This window comes from Schistocerca nitens, chromosome 9, assembly GCF_023898315.1.
Source record: "Schistocerca nitens isolate TAMUIC-IGC-003100 chromosome 9, iqSchNite1.1, whole genome shotgun sequence".
Taxonomy (NCBI): Eukaryota; Metazoa; Arthropoda; class Insecta; order Orthoptera; family Acrididae; genus Schistocerca; species Schistocerca nitens.
In genome coordinates this window covers 305,634,792-305,660,176 of record NC_064622.1, presented here as the reverse complement: position 1 = coordinate 305,660,176, position 25,385 = coordinate 305,634,792, and positions in this window count along the sequence as shown.

Here is a 25,385-nt window from a genome sequence, read left to right as displayed (position 1 = left end):
ACTGTGCTTCATTTTATTACATAAAAAATTAAATAAAATCACATCAGAACGATCGCTGTAGGTGTTTCACTTCACTATGTAAGTGTATGGCATAATTCCCACACATCATTAGCCAAAGGATGGACATACAAAAACAGTATATTGTGCATTGATGTTACGTGAAAATTGAAAACGTAAAATAATCTCATGAGATGTAACAACATGGAGCGTAATCGAGCTCCATACTGGTGGATTCTAACTAATTAGTAATTATTAACAAGTTTTAGTTGATAATTAGGAAGTGAATGGAGTTATATCATGACTGGAAGCAGAGAAGAATAGTCCATGCCGAACGAATAACGTGATAAAATCTTGGACTCTCCCCCCCCCCCCCCCTCAGGATCACATACAAAAGTGACGTATTGCCCCTTGGTTAACAACAGTAGATAGTGAACGTGAGGCAGTGCCAGCCACTTGTGCTGACGAAACGCCAGAAAAATCATTAAACAAATGTTGGGGGAAATACAAAGACAAAAGCTGACAGGCAGTACCTCAATATGTGGCAACGAACCGTAACCAATTTTGTACAATTTGTTGCGTAAATTTTAGCACCCTTTAATTAACACCGTAATCGATATCGAAAGTAGTGAACTTCGCTTTAATGAAGTATCACGACTTTTCCTTATAGACTTATATTAGGTTTTGAGACAAGGAGAGTGACCTATTTCCATTGGAATGATGGAAGATAGGATTTAAGGTCCCGTTGACGACGAGATAGAGATAGATGGAGAATAATCTTGAACTGGGAAAGGATGGTAAAGAAATTCGGTTGTGACTGTCCAAAGACAGGACCACATAACTTACTTTAAGAAATATAGCCAAGTCACAAATGTCTAAACCGGGATAGCAGGACCGGGAGTCGAAGCGCTACCATTCCGAAAACGAGACAGGTATCCCACTACTGTGCCATTACATTCGGTCTTTGTATTGGTTGTCCTGTTTGTAACACCACTGAACATGTGTTGTTCTTGTTTTTGTGGTCTTCAGTACGTAGATGAATTTGATGCAACTCTCCACGCTACTCTATTCTTTGCAAGCCTGTTCTCTGAACAACCACTTACATCAATTTCAACCTGCAAACTGCATTCAAGCCTGTGTTTTTCTCTACAGTTTTTGAGTGTAACACTTCCGTCCATTAAGTTTCCCTCTCGCGATATGTGAACATACACGAGAATGAGGAGCTGGTGCCATCACAGCCAAGAATCCCTATCACCACTGCATTGCGGAGGGTGAAATAAAGAATGTGGCATGTCCAATTTTCGCCTCGTGGAGACGAACGTGGCCAATAACATGCGACATCATTTTACGTCACAAGCAGAACATAGGACCCCCATACTCTATGGCGTTAATCATACACTGAAGAGCCAAAGAAACAGGTACACCTGCCTAATATCATGCGGGGCCCCCGAGAGCACGCAGAAGTATAACAACACAGATGGCATGGACTCGACTATGTCTGAAGTAGTGTTGGAGGGAATTGACACCATGGATCCTAAAGGGCTGTCCATAAATCAGTAAGAGAACGAGGGGATGGGTATCGTATCTGAAAAACACGTTGCAAGGCATCCCAGATGTGCTCAATAATATTCATGTCTGGGGAGTTTGGTGGGCAGCGGAAGCGTTTAAACTCAGAAGAGTGTTCCTGGAGCCTCTCTGTAGCAATTCCGGACGTATAGGATGTCGCATGGTCCTACTGGAATTGCCGACCAAATGCACAATGGATGAAAATGGGTGCATGTGATGAGACAGGATGCTTACTTAAGTGTCACCTGTCAGAATCAAATCTAGACTTGTCAGCTGTCCCACATCACTCGAACTGCACACGGTCCACACCACTACATAGCCTCCACCAGCTGTATACCCGTACACATCCATCCGATCGATACAACTTGGAACGAGACTCGAGCGTCCGGGCAACATGTTTTCAGTCATCAACAGCCCAATGTCGTACTGATGGCCCAGAGGCGGCGTAAAGCTTTCTGTCGATAAGTAATCGAGGGTACATGAATGGGCCTCCGGCTCGGAAAGCCCATATCGATGATGTTTCGTTGAATGCTTCGCACACTGACACTTGTTGATGGTCCAGCAGTTTGCGGAAGGGATGCACTTCTGTCACGTTGAACGATTCTCTTCATTCGTCGCTGGTCCAGGTGTTGCAAAATCTTTTTCCGGCTGCACCGATGTCGAAGATTTCAAATTTTACCGGAATCCTGATATTCCCGGTACACTGGTGAAATGGTCGTACGGGACAATTTCCACTTCGTCGCTACCTCGGATATGCTGTGGCCCATGGCTCGCGCTCCGACTATAACACCACGTTTAAACTCACTTAAATCTTGATAACCTGTCATTGCAGCAGCAGTAACTGATGTAACAAGTGCGTCGGACACGTGTTGTCTTATATAGGCGTTGCCGACTACAGCACCGTATCTTCCCTGTTTTCATATCTTTGCATTTGATTACGCATATCTATACCAATTTCTTTGGCGCTTCAATGTATTCGATGGTTTTATTTTTTTTCTCATAGAGTACATGGTACGAATATAAGCTGTTACAAACAATCAACAGTTTGAGGATCTCTCGAAAACGTGTAGTTTCAGCTATAATTTGTTACAATAAAATGAGAAGACACTTCATATCCTTAGGTAAAGGTTTCTTGTAATTGATGTTTTGTTGTAACTTACTTTCTTCGAGAGTATACTGTTTCAACGCTACGGCCCAGTGATGATGCGCGTGCTTTTGGTACAACTCGCTTATTAAATGGCAGACGATGACATTTGTAGATACTCTCTCGACAGTGCATGTCGTGTACAGACTGCCTGTGCCCACGTCGAAGCTGTAGCGTGGTTGATACCGTCGTGAGCCCTTAAATTGTAAAGAGAAAAGCACAAGTTTTGCGCCCACCTCCTTTCAGGTTTTTCCCACCTTCTGTTTTCTAAAAGGTTCTGGGTCTTCCTTATTCATTTAATACAAGCATTACCTTGAAAGTTGATTTGATTTGCTATAAACAATGTATTTGATGCAATACTTGCTACAAAGATCAACGACTAAAATGTTTCCCAGTAGCTAGAAATCGTAACGTTACCGTCAGTCTATGTCTGAAAGTAAACACAATTCACACACAGGTAGTATTCCTTTACGTAAAGTATCTATACCTGGTTCTGGGTTTATGGACTGGATCATGTCTGTATCTTGCTAGTAAATAACTTTTTCAATGATGGTGAGCAGCTTCGGAAAAAAAAAAATTCCTCTTCCATTCGAATGCAATTACAAAACGAATCTCGATATTGAAATCTGTGTGATGATGCACGTTATTTCAAAGTGTCGGTAGTCAATGTAACATCGATAGTATGGATATTAAGCACTGACAAATGCTAAAAATGGCTCTGAGCACTATAGGACTCAACTGCTGTGGTCATCAGTCCCCTAGAACTTAGAACTACTTAAACCTAACTAACCTAAGGACATGACACACATCCATGCCCGAGGCAGGATTCGAACCTGCGACCGTAGCAGTCGCACGGTTCCAGACTGCGCGCCTAGAACCGCGAGACCACCGCGGCCGGCCGACAAATGCTATTAGACGGTATACCGTAGCTATGCTAAATTTAAAAACAAAAATGGGATGAAAACTGAACTGAGTTAATGAATAACTTCTACTAGTATATATCATTGTACACCATTATGTAGTGTTGCACTACCAGCAATTCGCTATTCAAAACATCGACGAATCCAGAATATTCTTCGCGTCCCGTTTCGTAAAGAAGCTGTGTGGCTGGCAAGCCAAATGAAGCCGACAACAGCTGCTGGAGAGCGCTGAGAGCACAGATCACGTTAACCATCACGTCCCGTGTGCCGACAGAGATACGATGTCGAGTCTGCGTCCACGTCAACGTCAACTGCCTCATCCCGTGTGAGGTCGGCTTTGCCAATCAGACTATACCACGAAGCTTCACTATGCGTCCCATCATTATTTATTTCTTTTAGCTTGGGCAGTAACTTTCCTTTCTACTAAATCGATTCAGTAACTCCTCATTAGTTATTTGATCTGCACACCATAAACAGCACGAAAAAGTAATTCTTCACACCATAACGGTAAGGCGCACCTGAGAGTACGTATCGGTGGTTCAACACAGGAAGACAGAGACGCATCGGAAGAAACTGAAGCAGGCACAGGTCACATAGCGTCACGGTACGGAATGCTGGCGCGTTCGTCGATGTCGTGACTCAGCGTGAGTGGCCGCCAAGTGCCGCTTGGTTCCAGGCGGGGAGAAATAAAACGCAGCATGCGGAGAGCCGGGCTCGCTCGGATGAGGAATAGGAGCAGAAGCGAGCAAAAAGGCGCCTCTGTTTTGAGAGATCTGAGGACCGAGGAGTGCCTCGTAAATCTGTCGGCCGCCGCCTTTAAAGAGACGCCGTGCCTGGGAAATAAGGGGCGGGCGCGAAATATTACAGGGGAGCGGTGACTCCGTAAATAAATACTGGGGCGGGCCGTGCTGCGCGAGAGGCCGGTATTCGTGCCTCTCCTCTGTGTCTGCGCCGCTGCGTGTGTGTATGCGTGTGTGTGTACCTGTGTGTGTTGTTGTGCCGGAGGTACGCCGCGCGTGTCGGCGTGTCGAATAGGAAGCCAAACCCGTAAGGCGAGAAGGCGTAAAATAACTGGGGTGAGGGTGGGGGGACCGAGATGCCGACGCCGTGCTTTGGCCCACGTGACGCCTTGTTTGTAAATAGCCAGTAGGCCGTAAATTGTCGGCTATGAAAACGTTCCGGACGGGCCCGTCATAACCGCCCCGGAGCGTACACTATTGTGGAACAAGGTGGTCTGTCGAATGGAGCGCCGGTACCTCTAGTGACAGCACCATAAAGTTTCTGCGTGGCTCCGACATCCACAACCACATTTACACGTGCATCCGTACTCTGCAAAAGACTGACATGCGTGGCAGAGGGTACGTCCCATTGGCCCTGTTATTAGGGATTTTCCCTTTACATTTGCGTATCTGTACAAAGAATGATTGCTTAAACGCCTCTGTGTGCTGTAATGAGTGTAATTTTGACTTCACGATCCCACTGGCAGTAATACGTAGGGTTGTAGTACGAGAAGCATTCAGTAAGTACTTCATCTTTTTTCTCGGCCAATTTCTGTAGAAAAAAAGGCAGAATTTGTTGTGGAACGTCGTAGAATATTGTTGCTTCAGCAGTTATAGTTTCATGAAGTGCCGATAGGTGGCGACGCTATTGGTAGCCGTCAAAATAGCGTCTGTAACGGAAGTGCCTCTTTAGCAGAGAGCGGGCGCTGAGTTCCTCTTTGTGGGAAACCAGAACAAAGCAGATATTCATAGAACTTGCAGAATATCTACCGTCACCTGGCAGTAGACAAAAGCACGGTAAGTCGTTGAGAGAGTCGTCTGTCATCATCGCAACAAGGTCGCGCGAACCTGTCCGATCGGACACCCCGCTGCTCAACTAGACGTCTTGAGTCAGATTTTATGTACGGTGTAAGTGTTTAAGTTTAATAAGTCACCCATCTTCCTTATTGTTAAACATAGATCTGATCTCACAGGAACAAAGACATGTTCGGCGTTTTTCTCAGTTTTTGAACTTGAAGGTTTCCGTGAGCGAGGTTCATCAACAAAGTATTTTCTGCCTTCCAAAGATGGTTTTTACCAGCGAAAAACTTGTGGTCTTGATAAGGAACATTCCCACAGGCTTGTTTCAACGTTTTAGAGATCACACTCTCGGTTTCTTCAAGTTTAACACAAAACTTGATGGCGTAACGTTGCATCTACAGGGTGTTTCAAAAATGACCGGTATATTTGAAACGGCAATAAAAACTAAACGAGCAGCGATAGAAATACACCGTTTGTTGCAATATGCTTGGGACAACAGTACATTTTCAGGCAGACAAACTTTCGAAATTACAGTAGTTACAATTTTCAACAACAGATGGCGCTGCGGTCTGGGAAACACTATAGTACGATATTTTCCACATATCCACCATGCGTAGCAATAATATGGCGTAGTCTCTGAATGAAATTACCCGAAACCTTTGACAACGTGTCTGGCGGAATGGCTTCACATGCAGAGGAGATGTACTGCTTCAGCTGTTCAATTGTTTCTGGATTCTGGCGGTACACCTGGTCTTTCAAGTGTCCCCACAGAAAGAAGTCACAGGGGTTCATGTCTGGCGAATAGGAGGCCAATCCACGCCGCCTCCTGTATGTTTCGGATAGCCCAAAGCAATCACACGATCATCGAAATATTCATTCAGGAAATTAAAGACGTCGGCCGTGCGATGTGGCCGGGCACCATCTTGCATAAACCACGAGGTGTTCGCAGTGGCGTCTAAGGCAGTTTGTACCGCCACAAATTCACGAAGAATGTCCAGATAGCGTGATGCAGTAATCGTTTCGGATCTGAAAAATGGGCCAATGATTCCTTTGGAAGAAATGGCGGTCCAGACCAGTACTTTTTGAGGATGCAGGGACGATGGGACTGCAACATGGGGCTTTTCGGTGCCCCATATGCGCCAGTTCTGTTTACTGACGAAGCCGTCCAGGTAAAAATAAGCTTCGTCAGTAAACCAAATGCTGCCCACATGCATATCGCCGTCATCAATCCTGTGCACTATATCGTTAGCGAATGTCTCTCATGCAGCAATGGTAGCGGCGCTGAGGGGTTGCCGCATTTGAATTTTGTATGGATAGAGGTGTAAACTCTGGCGCACGAGACGATACGTGGACGTTGGCGTTATTTGGACCGCAGCTGCAACACGGCGAACGGAAACCCGAGGCCGCTGTTGGATCACCTGCTGCACTAGCTGCGCGTTGCCCTCTGTGGTTGCCATACGCGGTCGCCCTACCTTTACAGCACGTTCATCCGTCACGTTCCCAGTCCGTTGAAATTTTTCAAACAGATCCTTTATTGTATCGCTTTTCGGTCCTTTGGTTACATCAAACCTCCGTTGAAAACTTCGTCTTGTTGCAACAACACTGTGTTCTAGGCGGTGGAATTCCAACACCAGAAAAATCCTCTGTTCTAAGGAATAAACCATGTTGTCTACAGCACACTTGCACGTTGTGAACAGCACACGCTTACAGCAGAAAGACGACGTACAGAATGGCGCACCCACAGACTGCGTTGTCTTCTATATCTTTCACATCACTTGCAGCGCCATCTGTTGTTGAAAATTGTAACTACTGTAATTTCGAAAGTTTGTCCGCCTGAAAATGTACTGTTGTCCCAAGCATATTGCAACAAACGGTGTATTTCTATCGCTGCTCGTTTAGTTTTTATTGCCGTTTCAAATATACCGGTCATTTTTGAAACACCCTGTACATTCCACTGTTTTATTTTCGTAGCACACAGCAAAAACACAGCTTCACTGATGGCGCTCTAAGACGTCAAGTAATGGCTGTTCGGAGCTTACTCTCCGCAGTTCATCTGGAAGGGATGCACACACTGTCCTATACAAGAAGAACAACACAGGGTTGCCAGATCAGTGTCTATAGCAGCTGCAGGGAGCAGTGCAATGCAACACTTAAAAATAAGCGGCAAGCCAAATAATTGTTAAGAGGAAATGTTATACTGGATGTGTTTGAACTACAAAAAATGTCGGGTTGTAGAGAAGACTGCAAATGCATCATTTCGATTACGAACTCTTGTGTGGAATTATCCTGTATTAGTTATACAGTGACAAACATGCCGTATAACGCAGTCCATTGTCCAGTAACTCTGGGTGATACAGGGATAACTGTTTATTGTGACCCACGTATTTACTACATTCGTAGCCAATTCTTTAACATGTCAGCAATGCTATATGTGAAGGATAAAAGAAATTTACCGTGTTATTGTGAGACATTACACGAAGATACCTATTCCTGTAATGGCGTCAGCAACCTGTTCCAATAGCGGTTGACACTGAGCAGCGTTACCACATTAGTTCTTTGGTTATATAAGTTGTGTTATCACAGTCACAGCGAATTACCCACCCTTTGGAGCGTTTAGGGGGAGTGCCATACATATTTTCATGTGGTTTTTCCTGTGACGCAGAAGCTGTAGATTTCCGGATATTAATCTGTATTCTCACTCTATACTATTGAAGTATATAACTGATACTTAGAAAATACCTGTAAATAAAATAAATTGTTCTGCATCTATATGTGAAAAATTATTTAAAAACATTAACTAGCGAACATATAAAGAAACTGACAATAAGTTTAAATTTATTCCTATTGCAGTAGGCCTGGACGGAATTACGATATGCAGACTCTTTGAAACACATATACAGCAGTTAACTCCATAAAAGCAAAATTTTCTGCATAATGATGCCGCGTCATCCTTCATTTAATTCTTCATCATTTCGTCTTTTCTGTCTTCTTCGGGGACTGATGACCTTCGCTGTTTAGTCCCCCTTCAACATCCCAACAACCACCACCTGTCTTCTTCAGGGGTCGTACGATGTACTTCTTTTGTAGCCATTGAAAGGTTTACATCGTGTTGGATACTTTTATAACAGTGGCAAGCGTACGATTTGTAGAATTACAAATATCGGTAGCAACAGAAGAGAGCATGTGACTAAACTTATGTTACTATTATTTGTTATTATTATTGAGATCAAATGTTACAGCAATGGATGAGGAGCAGCCTTGCGAGTGCTGTAGACCCAAAGTAATGCAAGGCTTATGAAAGACGTGTGTACATGTGGGTGAATTTCCCTAACATGAAAGATTCCCAGGGCATGCCCAATGCTTTTACCGAAGCTCGTAGGCTGGCGTTATCCTTATACGGTTTTCCACAATGTAAGAAAAACTTTTAAGGGCTTTATTACGCTAATAATCATAAAAGAAGGAAACGAAGATCTAAGTTTAATTTTATGTCTACAACTAGGATATTAGATACAGTGCAGAAGTTCAGTTCTGCTGTTATTGCCACTTTAATCAACTTAGCAAAACCTAAGGCTCAGGGAGACCAAAAGGAGATCAGAATCTTGATCTTCCTGCTGAAAGAAATATTAAAGCTAGAATAACTCGTATTAGAAGCTCGCTACAAGTAGAGAACAGTGACTAGTAGAAAACAGGTCGTCATGTATAGGAAATTTTCTTACCCAGGCAAATGTAAATCTACTTCATACCGCAGGACCGACTGGCTGAAAGGCTACTAACTGAACAGTCTTTTGGAACTGTGCTGGGCTCGATACATCGAGTATCCGGCAGTGAAATTCCAAAGAGTCATTTAGAGAGATTTTCTGGTCGTACAGTGTGCGAAGTGATGACGAAACTTTTTCGATAGATTCTGTTTGAAAGGCTAGAGTTGTGGAGCTACTGTGGAGGCTACACAAGAGGTATTTGAACATGCTTTAGTCATGGAGACGTATAGCCCTTGACTGAATTTGAAGTTCTAGAGCGAGTAGCTCGATGAATAAGGCTTTTTTCAAAGCAAGATAATTACGCACGTCTGATTAAAAAATTCTTGGTTTGAAAAGTAACATGATTACATTTGTGTGAGTCGGGACTGTCGTCTTTCTAACTACTGCCTTAGGGATTACTGGACAGTGATTACCTAGAGACCCGGCACCGTGGTATCACACCGCAGAAGCGTTCGGGAGGAAGATGATTGAAATCCTCGTCTGATCATTAACATTTAGGTACTCCGCCGTTTTCCTAAATCGCTTGAAGCAAATTTCAGGGTGGTTTCCTTGAAAGGCAAGCGACTGACTTGCTTCAGCTCATTCCCCATTCGGGTCTTGTGCTCGGCCTTTAATGACCTCGTTGTCGACAGGTCATTGAAAGCTGCTCTGCTTTCCTTCCCTTCTTCGACGGACATTAAAGGTTATCCATTTAAGGAGTGAAAAAGTAAAGCAGCATGTAATATATGGTCCAGTAATGTGAACGGTAGTTTCCCTGAATAAAGTTCAACTGAAACGGTACAGATCTCTACTGCCGCAAAAAGATAAGCAGTGAGAATGGTCGTCTTGCAGCCAATCCATGGTGTTCCAGACATCATTTTGCTGTCCTTGAACATACTTGTGTTACTCTAAACAGGCTCATTTCCTGATTCAAGGTATGTGACGCGGCTCATTCTGTACGGCTGAGGGAACATTGTCTGTCGTTACACGCGCTTGTGGTGTGCGGCCCTTGAGGATATTGGATGGAGTTGATTGCTGAGCTCCTGAAACCGTCGATTTCATATTCTAATGGCAGTCGCGACGTCCCAAATAACGTGAGTGGCAATACTGGAGTCCGATGAAGTGAAGCCTCCGTAGGCCACAATACAGCCTGCTTTAAAATACAGACACTTGATGGGAAACGTTTGCACTTTTTGCACGAGTTATGATACGATCTTCTCACAAATTGATAAGGTTCCAGGGCGATTTGTGAATAAGAAACGAGCGATGCAATCTCTCCTTATGCAGTGATTCCAAAAATGAATGCTCAATATTCAAAGATACGACTGGAACGCACGTATCAAGACAAAAATTTCATATGGACGTATGCCCTGTTCCGAATGGTTTCTAAGCTAGAACACATTTAATGTACATCGGTTTATGGGCTAGTAACGAAACGAATGTGTCTTACGCACCCAGCTTCTTTGACTTTTTATTCTAGCCCAACCTAGCTTGCTGCTTACAACCTCTATGTTCGGGGTGTCTTTCTCACATAAAACTTTCCCGTTTAACGCGTCTTTCTCCGAATTTTGTCGTGAGTGCAGTAGTGCGAGGGACTTAAAGTCTGTCAGAGAGAAGAATCGATTAATTTTACGCACTGGCTAAAATGCCACACATCTACACTAATCGAGGATGTGCGGGTATAGTGCACGTTCACAACTTCTGCGATAGTAGTTTTCCTGCAGCTGTCGAGGACTACCGTCGGTGCTTCCCGACACGTCTAATTTCTTATTGTAGAGTGGTTACTTTAGTTCTGAGCACACTGTGCGCAACAGTTGTTCTTCCAAGTTCCCATTTTTCTTAGTTGCGTAGTTCAACAACCTTTGCAGGAACAGTAACACAATGTGGAAATGGTGCACCGTATCCTACTACAAGCACACGGCGACTTTCTACACGTATCAATACCCCACCATCACTTGTATGGCGAACATTACATGCGGAACACTAGAACACCTTTTACACATACCTACGAATGTCCATAATCAGCACGCTGATGACAGTGCCTCACGACTTGAATTTTGTCACCTGTTATACAACAATCGTCTATTGCTTCTGTTAACACTATTCACTGACTTAGCCACGTCTACATGGAATGGAATCAACAACACACCTAATAACTAACGAAGGGCGCAGGAAGATTCGAACGCTACAATGGAAATCAGTTTCTAAGTTCGTATTTCGGTCAGTGTTTGGCGCGGCATAATGACTCTAGCCTTTTACACGAGTGAATGATGGGACAGAAGAACGGCCATTTTTGGAAAGTTTCTTGTTGTAAACTTTGGCCACTCGGGCTTAAATGTACTCGTACTTTCATCATGACGGAGCGCCTGCACATTTTAGCAGACGTCTAAGGGAACCTCTCTCTCCACCGCTCTTACCCTATTCACTGGACTGGGCGTGGGATACAACTAACTGGCCACTAAGATCGACAGACCTTATGCCACTGCATTTTTATTAACAGGCTTGGATAAAGTCTGACGTGTGCAACTGAAAAGTAGACAAGCGAGATGAATTACTTGGTTTCATCATGGACGTTGCTGTCGCCATTAGGGAACGTGCAGAACCACTGAGGGAAGCACTGCAACACATTCGCCCAAGAGTGTATAAATGTACTGAAGTTGATAGTGAGATATCCGAACATTTATTGGAAACTGTACGACAGCTGTAATGTGTTCGACAATCCTTAGTGGTGAATAAGTTAAAAATACTTCTTTTAAAAACATGCTTCGTAAAACGCATGTTGTTGTGTTTATCAACTGTTGTGCATGTTTACATGTGTAAGGCTGAGAGTGTATTGCATAATACAGAAAATGAATAGCAACGCACATTAAATGGGTTCTAGCTCGGAAACTATTCGTAGCAGGTCATATGTCCATATGAAGTTTTTGGCTTCAAATGTCCTATTTTTGAATACTGACCGTTCTTCCTGGGACATCCCATATAAAAAATGTAGATGACGTTACTCCTTGTTAGTAAGTGCGGCTGCGCTGAAAAGCTAGTTATTGTGTCTTTATCCCTATTCCAGGTTCGTTGCATACAGTCTTATGGTGTAGCAGGTTTCACTCCCAGCAGTGTGCTAAGTGTGCCACAAAAGTAATAATACTGGTTTCACTTCTTACGTGCTACAGGTTCTGTGCATACTGCCTTATGCTGTTGCAATTTTCATAGCCAGCAGTGTAGTAAATGAGTCAGAAAAGTAATGATACCTAACAACACTGCGAGAGATCTGGCAACGCTGTGATGTTATTCTTGTGTAGGCCAGCGTGTTCATTCCTTCCAGATGCTCTGCCGAGAGTAAGCTCCGTACAGCCATCACGTGATCTTTTAGAGCGCCATCAGTGAAGCTGTGTTTTTGCTGTGTGCTACGAAAATGAAACAGCAGAATCAGGAGCAAAGTTACACCATCAAGTTTTGTGTTACACTTGAAGAATCTCCGAGTGTGAAAAGTTGAAACAAGCCTATGGGAATGTTTCTTATCAAGAGCACAAGTTTTTCGCTCTTTGGAAGGCAGAGAGCACATTGAAGATGAAACTCGCTCACGGAGACCAAGTTAAATAACTGACGAAAAAGGCGAACATGTGCGTGTTGTTGTGAGATCATATCGATGTTTAACAATAAGGATGATGGATGACCTGTTAAACTTAAACTTTTACACATTACATCAAATCTGACTGAAGTTTAGCACATGCGAAAGATTTATGCCAAAACGGTGCCAAAAATCCTCATAACTGAGAAGAAGGACAATGGGAGAAACGTATGAGTTGAACCTTTCGAGAGAATTGCCAGTGCCCACTAATGGTTCAGTCGTAAATACAGATGGTGAATTATGGATTTTTGAGTATGAGCCTGACACAAGGCAGCAACTAGAGTGTTGGCACATTGAGACATCTACTAGACCGAGAAAAGCTCGAATGAGGAACTCAAATAATGATCAAAATAATGCTGACCTGCTTTTTTGATAGTAGGGGTATCGTGCATAAAGAATTCGTTCCCCGAGGACAAACAGTCAACCAAGTGTTTTACAAAGATGTCCTTGTAAGACGCAGGAAAATGGCGAATCGAGTGAGATCGGACATTGCAGACAAGTGGTTGCTGCATCATGACAACGCTCCATGTCACAGGGCCACTTCTATCATGAAATTTTTTACCCCAAAAGGTATTCCTGTTGTTCTACAGTCTCTCTATCCACCTGATCTGAGATCTTGTGATTTTTTTTTTTTTCAGAAATTGGAAACTTTCTTAAAAGGGCGTGAATTTCTGACCCTGAAGAACATAAAAACAATGTGATCCACATGCTAAAGCCATTACCAGCTGAAGCCTTTCAGCGCTGCTACTAAAACAGGGAACAATGTCTCCGCCGGTGTATAACTGCCGAAGGGAACTACTTTGAAGAGGACCATATTGTTTTTTGAAAAATAAATAAATAAATAAACAATTTGGTAGATAAACAAATCAGTCCAGCACTTTTCTCAGGCACCTTCGAAGAAGAGCTACTCCAGGCATCAAGGACTTGGCGACAGGCGCGTCAGCAAACTGTGGGTATCTGGCGTACACGTGTCGGGCGCTTTGGTCGAACACAGTGGCGGCGGCGCCGCGACGCGGGGGCAGTTTGTAACAATTACCGGCGCGGGGGCGGCAGTGGTGGCGACGGGCAGTCCGGCGCCAGGGGCGGCGTCCATCCCCAACCCCACACCGCGCCTTCTCCTATGCCGGCGGGGAGCCGCTAATGAACACGCAACGGGGTGCAGCCCCTGAAGGGGTGTGCCGACTCCGATAGGAAAAACGCAGCGCTAGTACTTCGATTCATTACAGCACTTCGACGCGAAAGCTTGCGGCCGGTGACAATTCCCCTCTCAAAGACTACACAGATAAACCATCATTTGTGGTAACTGTAAGAAACGAGAATACGTATGACAGATATAATGTTTCTATAATAGTCTAAAGAGGCTTAGTGGGGAGAAAATACAGAGGGAGTCTCGTAGAATTCGATCATTGGCCCACTACACTTCACGCTTTATTTTACTGATCTGCCATGTAATGTGAATCAGAAGGCCGAATTAGTCATTTTTACATATGGTACAGGATTATTGTGAAGCCGAACAAAGAAACATCAAGAGAGAAAGTAGTAAATTAAGTAATACATGAAATGTGTTTTCATTTGCGAATATGGACAACCATCAGTTGTATAATGGAGTGAAGACAATGTAGACCAGAACCAAACTTTCATATGTTGTCAACCATGTGTCTACAACCTGCATAATACTCATAGTGTATATTCCTTTATAGGGCAGACATTTTAACTGAAAATCGCTTTGACTGTTGCCGGCGGATAAATACGGTATTGCAGTGCCCGTGGTATTCAGAAGTACGATGAAATGTGCCTCCAGATATGCATGCATCTCCGAATGAGTGTACGAGTGTAAGCTGTAGACACATGGTTGACGATATATGAAAGTTTGAGTCTCATAATGGGACTTTTCCGGGTAGCTTAATGGTAAGGCGACCGTTCTCGAAAAGCGGGAAATCGGGATTCGAGTCCCGGTCGGGGACAAATTTTCATCGTCGTCATTCAATCACACAGCTGATGATTGACCATATTTGCAAATACGAATACATTTCCTATATTTCATAACGGCTGTAGTCACCGCGGTGCATGTTCTTTCGGTTGTGCGTGGCTGTCCGGAGGAGTATTCCATCGTACTTCCGAACAACACAGGAACTGCAATATTGTACCGAATAAACTATTTATGAAATTTACTGAATGAGTTTGAACAGAAGGATCATTTTTAATCTTTGTAAAGAATTCATACACCCTCATGCTGTCAGAAATATCCCACCTTCCACTAACGAAGTGGATTACACCAGCAAGAAATAATAAACAGGTTGGAAAATTGTAAGCTCTTAGATGCGCATATTAATGAAAAATTAAACTGGGAAAACCATGTAGAAGACCTGTTGAGGGTTTGACTACTTTTGCTGTAACAATAACAGCCAATTTTTAGATATATTAGTAGTAAATTAACTTATTTTGCAGATTTTCAGTAACTGATGTCTTATGGGATAATATTCTGAGGTATCTCCTCGCTTAGGAAATACTAATCATGGCACAAAAGAAAGTCATTAGAATTATGTGTGGAGCCCACACAGATACACGTGTGCTGCTTAAGCAGCTAGGAATATTAACCCTTCCAGAGCCTCTGATTACATTTGTGTACATTAACTTCTGCATGTCTTAGCTGCAACAGGAGTATTTTATTTCAAAGGGGTATCTGAGGTACGCATTTGTGAATGTTCAACCATTTCGCCGTGCGTAAGTGCTGCCAACTGTTACGCATCACCATGAAAATATCGGAAAGTCTATGTAGAAGTGTGCAGCAGCGCATGACCACCAAAATACACGTATGTGGTTGGTTTGTTATATTCCACTGCATAGCTAAATCCTGTTATTGTTATAGTGCATGATAATTATTGAATTATCATTTTATTGTTTAGTACAATAGAAAATATATCGAAATTAGTTATTTTAGTCCATAAAATTAAATCAACTGTAGAAAGTATGTTTTGAATACGGGTACATATTTTTGTATAAATCTTGCATTTAAAATCATTAAAAATCACCTAAGATCATTATGATATAAAGAAAAATTTTCCATCCTCCAGAAAAAAATCAGGTCTGATAGGGTTAAGCAACTAAGCATTGAGCCATAAATTCTTGACATATATCGTAATATGAAGGCAGCATTAGTTGGCCGGGTCTTCACCTAATTATTCTAGATAATGACTATCCGCAGTTAAATGTTAAACGCACTTTAAGTCAATTATTTATGTAAAAGGCTGTAAAAAATCATACCAAATTGCTACGGAACTAGCGGGAAGCAAAACTAAAGTATGAAAGAGATGTGAGTAGCGAGGAGAAGAACGTTCTTCCTTTGAGATGATCATATTGTACTTTGTAAATTTATCATTATTCTTTTAGAATGTAAAACCGAATGTAAGTAAGTTTATTAGTTTTGCTAATAAATTGCGTAATACTGTATTGTTCCTGTAACTAGAAGTCACAAAATAACTATGATAATTGTCGTATTATGCAAATATTAGATGTATATACACAGATAACCTTAGTTTGGAATGGTAGTCATTGCTTCACTGTTTAACATTGATTCAGTTGTGTTTGACGTATCAGAACGTGTTTCGGAGCCGGAAACAGCGTATCAATGGTGACATTCGCTGATGACATTGCGACCCTCACTGACAGTGAAGAAGAATTACGGCATCTGTTGAACGAAATGAACAGGTTGTTGAGTAAATGATATGGATTGAGAAGAACACAAACGTAATGAGAAGTAACGAAACTGAGAATCTAGAGGAACGTAACATCAAAATTGGTGATTACGAGTAAACAAAGCTAAGGAATTCTGGTACCGTGGAAGCAAAATAGGCTACGGCAGGCGAAGCAAGGAGGACGTAAATGGTGGACTAGCACAGGCAAGGGGGAAATTTCTGGCCCAGACATGTCTACTAGTGTAAAATACGTGCATTAATCTGAGGAATAAATTTCCGAGAATTTACGTTTGGAGCACAGCATCACCAAGGGCGGTGCGAAAATCGGAACGGAACAAATCCGATTTTGTTTTGTTTTCTTTGAGTCATCAGTCTTGTGACTGGAATTATGCGGCCCGCCACGAATTCTTCTCCTGTGCCAACCTCTTCACCTCTGAATAGCACTTGCAACCAACGTCCTCAGTTATTTGCTGGATGTATTGCAGTCTCTGTCTTTCTCTACAGTTTCTGCCTTCTACAGCTCTCTCTAGTACCATAGCTCCCTCTAATACCACGGTAGTCATTCCCTGATGTCTTAACAGAAGTCCTATAGCCCTGTCCCCTTTTCCTCCGATTCTGCGCAGAACCTGCTTATCCCTCACCATATCAGTCTACCTAATTTTCAATATTCGTCTATAGCACCACATCTCAAATGCTCTGATTCTTATTTTCCCGCAGGCCATCTTTCACTAACATACAAACACGTGTTCCTAATGTACATTCTCAGAAATTTCTTCCTCGAATTGAGGCCCATGTTTGATACCAATAGACTTATCTTGGCAATTAATGCTATTTTTACAATGCTAGTCCGCTTTTTATGACATCCTTGCTCCGTCGGTCACTGGTTTTTTTCCTGCCTAGAGTTCCATAGTTTCATCTGCTTCATTGTCATCAATCCTGATGTTAAGTTTATCGCTGTTCTCATTTCTGATACTTCTCATTACTTTCGTCTTTCTTCGATTTACCCTCAGTGCATAATCTGTACTCATTAGACTGTTCATTCCATTCAGTAAATCATGTAATTCTTCTTAACTTTCACTCAGGATAGCAATGTCATCAGGCGAATCGTACTATTAATATCCTTTCACCTTGAATTTTAATTCCACTCCAGAACGTTTCTTTTATTTCAATCATTGCTTCTTCGCTGTACAGATTGAACAGAAGAGGCGAAAGACTACATCCCTGTCTTTTTTTTTTTTTTTTTTTTCTAGTCATCAGACTTCTGACTGGTCTGATGCCGCCCGCCACGAATTCCTGTCCTGTGCCAACGTTTTCATCCCAGAGGAGCAGCCGGCGGCTGTGGCCGAGCGGTTCTAGGCGCTACAGTCCGGAACCGCGCGACCGCTACGGTCGCAGGTTCCAATCCTGGCTCGTGCATCGATGTGTGTGATGTCCTTAGGTTAGTTAGGTTTAAGTAGTTCTAAGTTCTAGGAGACTGATGACGTCAGATGTTAACTCCCATAGTGCTCAGAGCCATTTTCTTGAACCCAGAGCAGCACTTGCAACTAACGTCCTCAAATTATTTGCTGGATGTTTTCCAATCTCTGTCTTCCTCTACAGCTTTCACCCTCTACAGCTCCCTCTGAAGTGTTAACAGATGTCCTATCATCCTGTCCCTTTTCTTTGTCAGTATTTTCCACGTATTCCTTTCCTCTCCTATTCTGCGCACAACCTCCTCATTCCTTATCTTGTCAGTCCACCTAATTTTCAACATTCGCCTGTCGCGCCACATCGCAGATGCTTCTATTCTCTTCTGTTGCAGTTTTCCCACATTCCGTGTTTCTCTATCATTAAACTCTGTACTCCAAACGTGCATTCTCAGAATTTTTTTCCTCGGATTAAGGCTTCTGTCTAGTAGACTTCTCTTGGCCAGGAATGCCCTTTTTGCCAGAGGTAGTCTGCTTCTTATGTCCTCCTTTCTCCATCCGTCACTGGTTACTTTGCTGCCTAGATAGCAGTTTTCCTTAACTGCATCTACTTCGTGACCATCAATGCTGATGTTAAGTTTCTCGCTGTACTCATTCCTACTCCTCCTAATTACTCTCGTCCTTCCCCGAATTACTGGCAGTCTATATTCTGTGCTCAGACTGTTCATTCCATTCAGCAGATCATCTAATGTTTCTTCACTTTCACTCAGGATAGCAATCTCATCAGCGAATCATATCATTGATATACTTTCACCTTGAATTTTAGTACCACTCTTGGACCTTTCTTTTATTTCCATAATTGCTTCTTCGCTGCCACGATTAAACAATAGGGCCAAAGTCTACATCCCTGTCTTACACATCTTTTAATCCGAGTACTGGGTACTCGACCGTCCAATCTTATTATTCCCTTTTATCTTGATTTTTCTTTAGTCTTCCTTTCCATTATCAACCGCATCGTCAGAATTGCCTCTCTAATGCCTTTACTTTTCCTAAAGCCAAACTGATCATCATCTAATACATCCTCAATTTTCATTTCCATCCTTGTTGTAAGCATATTGGATGCATGAGCTGGTAAGCTGATTGTGCGATAATTCTCGCTCTTGTCAGCTCATGCAGTCATCGGAATTGTGTGGATGAGATTTTTTCGGAAGTCCTACGGTATGTCGCCAGACTCATACATGTTATACACCTACGTGAATAGTCGTTTTTTTTTCACTTACCACAATTATTTTAGAAATACTAATGGAATGTTATCCACCCCTTCTTTCACTCCATACCCCAACTAAATACGAAAGTCGTAATATTCGCGCCCCCTAGACCTTTTAACGCTTAGATGCCGGAGCCCATGGTACACACACCAATCTGCCAGTTACGCTACTATCAATAAACTAACGTATGATGTGTTACCTATCAGGCGGGCATGACGAACTGCTATGAATACACTTTGTATCACCATTCAGCAAGAGAGACTTCTGAACAAAAGACAAATCACATAATTTTTGATTAAACTAGCGTAAAATCATTTTATGTGATCTCTCGTTTTCTTGAAAAAGAATGCACATAATCCTCTTTCAAAATAAATAGCTGAGGTACTAAACTAGTACCCTATGGCGTCTGAATGCGACCTCCGTCATATGGTGAAAAACAGCTAAAGCAGCGCTGCCAGATGAAGGGAAGCATGAATACGTGTGCTGACGCACAATGAGAAACATGATTTTCAGTGCTGGAGCGTACGTGTTAAATTGTATGAAAGTTTTGATACTTAGTTACTTAACGATGTTCTCTGAATTTGTGTCATAACTTTAGCCTGTGGCCCCATTAATAAAAGTTCCGCTATGCCAGAGAAGTTGCCCAGCCGTGAATACATACATTGCTGCTACCCGCGTGAAGCTGCGGCGGGTCGCTAGTTCTGCATAAAGCATGACTACTTTACATCTTGTATGTGAGGGCTATGACGACAGTCCGCTTGCACCATGCCAACTGCATCCAACGACGCTATAAACACGATTGTTTGTAAGTTTTTCGTATGGATTCAGACGTTAACTACGACTAATCAGGTTCATGCATATCTATTAACTATCTGCTGTGTTCAATACAAATACACTGTGCGAAGTATGTCTTTGATCTTCTATGTCATCTTTATAAATACTACAGTCAGATAGCGTTACTGTATGATTTCATTAGTCTGTACTTAGTACATGAGAGGGCATTTCAATTCAGGGTACTGTTTTCGAATTACCTCTGCAGGTAATCGGTTTTTAAGAGTAGACAATGAGCTTACAAGGCAAATCACTTAAAGCCTGAACTTGGATGGTCAAAAGGGGAGTGTCACAGAAGCTTAACCAGAATGACATTTTAGTGTCTTACCCACCAAGTGTGACACTCAAGGTGCCCAATAGTATGACCAAAGTTCAGTGACACATAATTAAATTAACGTTCAGTATTTTTTAAAACTATGAAGCAGTTGTCTATTGGAATAGATGAAATGAAAATTTTATACATATATCAAGGCTAGATATATACAAATATTAAATAACTGGAGAGAGCGTTGTACCTTGGAGCACTTCTAAGACTTACGTCTCCAGCTAGTCCCATAATAGAAGTTTATCACAATATCCTCTTCCATTTTTGAGTGATAGTATCACTTTATTTGAGCTAGAGTTTTTAATGAAATTACAAAAATTACTAGTTTGTTTCTGTGGCCATAATCCTCCGCAAGCACAGAAATATTCGTTTTGTAAATAAAACTGAATTTTTCTTGTTAAAATGTATTTTATTTGTTCCAGGCACAGTTCAACTTTTACTTTAAGTCATCTTCAATCTGTTCACGACTTGTTTTTTAGGTAAATTAGTGATTAATTAGAGTTAATTGGTTTTAGACTGACATTTGCCTTTCGCCCTGACACATGCTCGATGTCGCACTATGACATCCCTTAAGCAACATAAGGAGGGTTTCATGTTACCAACCTTTTTCTTCACGATTTTCACATTCTTTCCACTAATTGCTATGGAGCGCTGTTAGTGCTCTGTCACTAGTTGTTGATATTTTACCGAAAACTATGATTCAGAGTCATAACTACTACACTCCTGGAAATTGAAATAAGAACACCGTGAATTCATTGTCCCAGGAAGGGGAAACTTTATTGACACATTCCTGGGGTCAGATACATCACATGATCACACTGACAGAACCACAGGCACATAGACACAGGCAACAGAGCATGCACAATGTCGGCACTAGTACAGTGTATATCCACCTTTCGCAGCAATGCAGGCTGCTATTCTCCCATGGAGACGATCGTAGAGATGCTGGATGTAGTCCTGTGGAACGGCTTGCCATGCCATTTCCACCTGGCGCCTCAGTTGGACCAGCGTTCGTGCTGGACGTGCAGACCGCGTGAGACGACGCTTCATCCAGTACCAAACATGCTCGATGGGGGACAGATCCGGAGATCTTGCTGGCGAGGGTAGTTGACTTACACCTTCTAGAGCACGTTGGGTGGCACGGGATACATGCGGACGTGCATTGTCCTGTTGGAACAGCAAGTTCCCTTGCCGGTCTAGGAATGGTAGAACGATGGGTTCGATGACGGTTTGGATGTACCGTGCACTATTCAGTGTCCCCTCGACGATCACCAGTGGTGTACGGCCAGTGTAGGAGATCGCTCCCCACACCATGATGCCGGGTGTTGGCCCTGTGTGCCTCGGTCGTATGCAGTCCTGATTGTGGCGCTCACCTGCACGGCGCCAAACACGCATACGACCATCATTGGCACCAAGGCAGAAGCGACTCTCATCGCTGAAGACGACACGTCTCCATTCGTCCCTCCATTCACGCCTGTCGCGACACCACTGGAGGCGGGCTGCACGATGTTGGGGCGTGAGCGGAAGACGGCCTAACGGTGTGCGGGACCGTAGCCCAGCTTCATGGAGACGGTTGCGAATGGTCCTCGCCGATACCCCAGGAGCAACGGTGTCCCTAATTTGCTGGGAAGTGGCGGTGCGGTCCCCTACGGCACTGCGTAGGATCCTACGGTCTTGGCGTGCATCCGTGCGTCGCTGCGGTCCGGTCCCAGGTCGACGGGCACGTGCACCTTCCGCCGACCACTGGCGACAACATCGATGTACTGTGGAGACCTCACGCCCCACGTGTTGAGCAATTCGGCTGTACGTCCACATTGCCTCCCGCATGCCCACTATACGCCCTCGCTCAAAGTCCGTCAACTGCACATACGGTTCACGTCCACGCTGTCGCGGCATGCTACCAGTGTTAAAGACTGCGATGGAGCTCCGTATGCCACGGCAAACTGGCTGACACTGGCGGCGGCGGTGCACAAATGCTGCGCAGCTAGCGCCATTCGACGGCCAACACCGCGGTTCCTGGTGTGTCCGCTGTGCCGTGCGTGTGATCATTGCTTGTACAGCCCTCTCGCAGTGTCCGGAGCAAGTATGGTGTGTCTGACACACCGGTGTCAATGTGTTCTTTTTTCCATTTCCAGGAGTGTATGTGTTTACTTTATGTCTCTTTCTGTTTGCTTTTTTTACACACATGTTGACAGCTGTGTGTATGCTGAAAACTAACGTCTGTTTATTTCTATTCTCCTTGTGTATGCGCGCGCGCGTACGTGTGTGTGTATGTATGTGTGTGTGTGTGTGTGTGTGTGTGTGTGTGTGTCTGTGTGAACAGTTGCCAGAGAGTGGTTGAAAGTTTTGGTGTTGAGCTGATTTGAGTTTTCGTTTGAATGTTTTGTGGAGGGGCGCGTGGAAGAGTGAGTGGAAGGGGTTGCGTGGTATTCTTTGTCATGTGCTCTTGCTCATCCAACTGGGTTTTCTTTTCTGCTTTTGTCTTTTGTATGTGGTATTTTCTTGCAAAGTTAGGATATTTTTTTTGTCGATTCTTATTATTTTCATGTCCTCTGCTCTAGAGGTTGGTTTGTGATTATGTTCTCTTACGTGTTCTGCAAATGTGGAGTGGTTTCCCCACTACTTACAGGCTCCTGTGTGTGTTCTTTATATCTGACATCAAACATTATGCTTGTTTGTCCTATGTAGCTGCCTTCACAAGTGTTACACTGCAAATGACATATACAAGATTTCTGGTATATGTCTATGTTTTTTTTTAAATTTTGGGGTGTATTATTCGATAGAATTGTCTGATGCATATGTTGTGTTTATGCCCACTCTTCTGAAAATGTTGGTGACTTTATGTGTGAGTTTGTGTTTATATGTCACTGTTTACCATCTTGTAACTTCTCTTGCACTTACCTGATTATTCTGTGAAATTGCTATCTTAGTGATTCCTCTTGATAGTGTTTCGTTCTGTTGTTATCCGTGGTTCTGAGATTTCTGCTTTTATTTTTCTTTTAATTATATTGCTTAGCTTTGTGACTATGATAATATTGTAACCATTGCTTTTTATTATCTACGTTATTATGTCATAGACTCTACTTAGCGCCACTCAACAAAGAGGACTACGAAGACGACAGTGCGTTGTTTGTCATGCGTACTTGATCATTCAGCAGAAGACTAATAATGCTCCACAGCAATTAGCATAGAGAACATGGCTAAGAAAAATGTTCGTAACATAAAATGTGCTTATATTTCATAGATGAAGTTATACTGCGACCTCTAGCACGTGACCAAATGAGAGGAAACGCAGATACCAACCAGAAACTCGAATAACTGTTAATAGTCAATTCAAGACGTTAACTGTTTTATACTCTACAAATAACGCGTCTAAGAACGAATACATATCATTCTACACTAAAGCGCTAAAAAGACTGTTATAGGCACGAGTATTTAAGTATAGAGATATGTAAACAGGCAGAATACAGCGCTGCGGTCGGCAACGCCTGTATAAGACACCAAGTGTCTGGCGCAGTTGTTAGATCGGTTAATGCTACTACAATGGCAGCTTATAAAGATTTAATTGAGTTTGAACGTGGTGTTATAGTCAGCGCACAAGCGATGGGATACGACATCGCCGAGGTAGCGATGAAGTGGGGATTTTCTCGTACAACCATTTCACGAGTGTACCTTGAATATCAGGAAACCGGTAACACATCAAGTCTCCGACATCGCTGTGACCTGAAAAAGATCCTGCAAGAACGGAACCAATGACTGAAGAGAACCGGTCAGCATGACAGAACTGCAACCCTTCCGCAAATTGCTGCACCCGTGTAGCCTTGATGACTGCACGACACAAAGCTTTACGCCCCGCCTGAACCGTCAATACCGATATCAGACTCTTGATGACTAGAAACATGCTGCCTGGTCGGACGAGTCTCGTTTCAAATTGCATCGAGTGGACGGACATGTACAGGTATGTAGAGAACTTCATGAATCCATGGACCCTGCAAGTCAGCAGGGGACTGTTCAAGTTGGTGGAGGCTCTGTAATGGTGTGAGAAGTGTGCAGTTGGAGTGATATAAGACTCCTGATACGTCTAGATATGGCTCTGACAGGTAAAATGCACCTAAGCATCCCGTCTGATCATCTGCATCCATTCATGTTCATTGTCCATCCATTGTGCATTCCAACGGACTTGGGCAATTCCAACAGGACAATGCCACACCAACACATCCATAATTGCTGCAGAGAGACTCCAGGAACACTCTTCTATGTTTAAACACTTCCTGCTGGCACCAAACTCCCCAGGCATGAATATTATTGAGCACATCTTGGACGGCTTGCAAAGTACTATTCAGAAGAGACCCCCACCCCCTCATACTCTTACAGATTTATGGACAGCCATGCAGGATTCATGGTGTCAGTTCCTTCCAGCACTACTTCAGACGTTAGTGGAGTCCATGCCACGTCGTGATTTGGCATTTCTGCATGCTCATGGGAGCCCTACGTGGTACTAGGCAGGTGTAGCAGTTTCTTTGGCTCTTCTGTGTAGATTCCACTGAGGATACCTTAAAGTAAAAGACGAAACGCCTATGGAACAAATAAAATATACTTCAGCAATAAATAGGTCGTTTTTATTTAGAGAACGAATATTACAGAAATTACTAAAGAGAAGTAGGTTTCTTCGCAATGGGAGAAATTGTTTCAAGTTTCAGCATTCTCATGTACCTAGGCACAAATATTCTTCTGAATACAGATCAGTTCTGCAATGTCTTTTGGATGAGGTGTCGATCTTCTCGAGGGGTGGTCTTTGTGATGCTATGTGACCCATCTCAATGTGTTCTGTGGCCTTCGGTGAACCATTCAGCACACACCCGTTGCACTGCTGAAACACTTCATTCCACATGAGCAGAAATTTCCTGGATGGATGCATCACATGCTCTCATGATCTCTTTCAAACGCACTGATTTCACGGTATTGTTCTCTCGTCCGTATGTGGGGCTTCCTGCACATCTGCTCAAGTCACACTCATCCATTACTTTCAGTTCGCAGTGACGACGAGAGCCGCAGGCACATTTTACCAGTAG